Here is a 3,484-nt window from a genome sequence, read left to right on the forward strand (position 1 = left end):
CTGTAAAGATAAAGAAGAAAGAATTGTTTTCACTGATTAGGAGAATGCAAATCTTTAAAGACAAATGGATGGTGATTTAATACTTTGTGTATCAATGTTACCTTTTTATGTTTATTAATTAAAATGCTGATAAGAGAAGAATTAAGAAAAAAAGAGAAATTGTATGTTCCTCTTCCTCACAAACATGCTCTTAACATTGGCCCACTGATGATGCAATATTCTTGTGAAAGTAGCCTCTACATTGAACACATTGTATTTATTCATACTTTACTCATTCACTATGACAAATTTACCAATAGGAATGAGACCATCAGCGAGCCTACTGTAGAAATATACATAGTTTGATACTTAATGCGCATGCTTTTTTGTTGAGGTGGAAGATGAATTTTGTTGAGCTAACTAAAGAATTTCTGAATGAAGGTGGAAAATGCGTATTCCCCAAATAAGCAAGAGGTATTTGTGGCTAAAGCCATTATAGGGTCCAACATTCTGAAGAGAGACATTATTTTATATTCACTTCAGAGAAACATTATTTATCTCTGTTGGCCAACATACTTTGAAACAACTATTTGGTTTTAATGGATATATATCTTGCCACTGTGCCATCAGTAATTTGAACAGCTTGAAATACTGTATGTCATCTTACATTGCTTTCCCTTTGTAGCAAACACAATCACTGGATTGTTTTTCATTGATTTAAAAACATTGACTTGCTGAAGTATGAGCCTGTGTGCAGTCATAATTCTTGTTCTTTCTTCCTCAGCAAAGCCTGTGATAATTCTTTGAGTTTTAAGCAGGTGTCATGCATCAGATCCAAGTGCTTAATAAATGCACCAGAAGTATATTTTCCTTAAGGCCTTGTGTTTATCCCATTTTCATTTATCTTGTGAAATATTTCAAATGTTTTTCTAAAATCCTGGGAAAGAGCAGGTTAGCATTTCCACTTGGCAAGCAGAATTATAAGCATGAGGCTCCCCTGTCTATTGTGACCTTAACCAACATCAGTGATTCCCAGCCTGTGTGCCAAGGGCCCTTGAGGAGTGATGAAAGTTATTGGATAGGGCCCATCAATCCATATGTACAGTAAGCATTTTCTTTGGTAATCTGAATAAATATATCTAACATAAAATGTACTATGTTTTTTCTAAGCACATATAAATTCTATCAATAAAATACAGCTACATTCATAAGTGGTCCTGAATTCATGGTGGCTTTTTTATATTATATTTTCTCAGTTAATGGATAGTCCAACTGGGTTACTTGCATTTTTTTTTTCATTGTAATTGACAGTGCTCAATGCATTAAGTTTTAAGAAAAGATGATGTTATTGACCACAGGTATTGTATTTAAACCAAATTGAAATAATTTTTGTCATACTAATATTGTGAGCTGGCTACTAGCAATTTCATATTCATTTTATCAATAGTATACTAATACATTAATCATAATATAACTAACAATAACCATAATAGGTATTGTATTGAGTGCAGGCAGTCATTTCATTTTTACACCAACCCTGTAAAATTGTTATTATTATGATGCCCATTTCACTAAGAGGAAATCAAGACATGGAGACTTCAAGAATATTGCCTTAGCATCCACAGTTAACTAGTAAATAATGTGAACTTTAAATCCTAGTTTAGCCATCTGACTCCAAACACCTTGTTCTGTTGATTCCATCACATTGCAGAGCAATATGTCATGTAAGACATACATATCGATGCTGTGCTTAATTCTGGAAGGCAATGATTTGTGCAAGAGATATGATGGGACCTTCCTTAATTTATATTGAATCAAATCAGTAATCATTTTTTAAAAACATTTATTTGATGAAGATTTGTTTGTGAAATCCTTAAAAACATGAACACTATTCAAACTGGGCAATTACAGCTACTACCCTTTATTACTAAACCAGCAACCGCCTACTAGACATGTCCAATTTTGACCTACTGTTTCAAATATCAAGAAAAGGCCAAGACATCCGGGCCCGGTGGCTCATGCCTGTAATCCCAGCACTTTGGGAGGCCGAGGCGGGCGGATCACGAGGTCAGGAGATCGAGACCATCCTGGCTGACATGGTGAAACCCCGTCTCTACTGAAAATACAAAAAAGTCGCCGGGCTTGGTGGTGGGCGCCTGTAGTCCCAGCTACTCGGGAGGCTGAGGCAGGAGAATAGCGTGAACCTGGGAGGCGGAGCTTGCAGTGAGCTGAGATCCCGCCACTGCACTCCAGCCTAGCTCCAGCCTGGGCTACAGAGTGAGACTCCGTCTAAAAATAAATAAATAAGTAAATAAATAAAAATAAAAAATAAAAAGGCCAAGACAATAATGGAGAGAACCAAGCAATGAGATGGAAATTTAAAGGAGTATGGAAGAAAAGGAGGAAAGAGCTACATGCAGTTCATCGTCTTTAAAAGCTAGAAGATCTAGGGCATTATCAGTTAGTCTCTGGAGGTTTCCAGCTCATTTTTTCATTCCTAATTCCTCTGGTAAACTAGGTGCTAGCCTCACTTACCCCCTCTCTTCTGCATCCTTCTTCTCATTATTCTCCCTTCCACTGTGGAAAGAAACTCCTACTGTTTGTTTACAATCCAGAGTTTTAAAGAGGCTGAACTAAAATTGGCTGCTTCTGGGACATCCCTGCCAATGGATGGGATCCAAATTGGCTCTGCCATGAAGAGGCAGCTATGCCCACATAAGGATATTTTGGCTTCGTGCTTCTGTCGTCTCAATGCCAGGCAGACAATCATCCAGGAGTGGGAAAATACAGCCGGGGCAAATGTTTATAGCTAGAGTGGTCAGCTGGTTGGAACACCAGTCTGAAGGACAGGCTATCTGGATGTCGTGTTTAGCTCCTCATGGGAAGAACTTAATAATGTTGGACAAATCACTTAGTCTCTTGACTCCCAATTCGATGGACAAGGACCACAGTACATATACCTCCTGGCTACCCAGGGGTATTTTTATAAGTGCTCAGTTTATTTCTTCCAGTTTTGAGTACATTGAAGGTAACTTTCTTTTCTGAAATGAGACCAGAGAAATAACTCTGTCTCTGTAGCTTTGCTAGTGATATAGTCAAGTTCAGAAGAAAGAACAATTCTCCCAGCTCTAGAAGAAAGACTTCCCTTTAGATATTTCTCATGGGCTAACACATTACCTGAAGATGGGAAGACAGGGTGTGTGTACAAAAATCACATGTAGAAAGCATATGTGTAAAACATAGACATATATACAGTATTTATGTAAAGATGTCTTTATCTAGACATTTCAGCATAGCTCCTAGTTAAGCCACAACTTTTATAACAGGAAAGCAAATCAGATTTGACTGCATTGGCTGTTTAAGTGAAGGAGCCACACAGATGGGCAAGAAGCACAGACAAATTGCTTTTGGCTCTGCTTTCCTTTATAACAACATCAGATATTTTTAGTTTCTTTTTCTTTATGCGTTGTGCATGTTTCTGCCTCATATAGAAAGTCATTGCACA

At 37.5% G+C, this 3,484-nt stretch overlaps 1 long non-coding RNA gene across 1 annotated transcript in view; it reads right to left on the reverse strand.

The window, feature by feature from the left end:
- The window catches only part of LOC134730425 (uncharacterized), a 72,120-nt gene extending 69,208 nt beyond the window's left edge, over window positions 1–2,912 (reverse strand). Inside the window, exon 1 of the long non-coding RNA XR_010112185.1 lies at window positions 2,515–2,912. This is a non-coding gene — a long non-coding RNA (uncharacterized LOC134730425). The remainder of the gene's footprint in view (window positions 1–2,514) is intronic.
- Between the last annotated feature and the right edge of the window lie 572 nt (window positions 2,913–3,484).

This window comes from Pan paniscus, chromosome 4 (genome assembly GCF_029289425.2).
Source record: "Pan paniscus chromosome 4, NHGRI_mPanPan1-v2.0_pri, whole genome shotgun sequence".
In the NCBI taxonomy this organism is placed as follows: domain Eukaryota; kingdom Metazoa; phylum Chordata; class Mammalia; order Primates; family Hominidae; genus Pan; species Pan paniscus.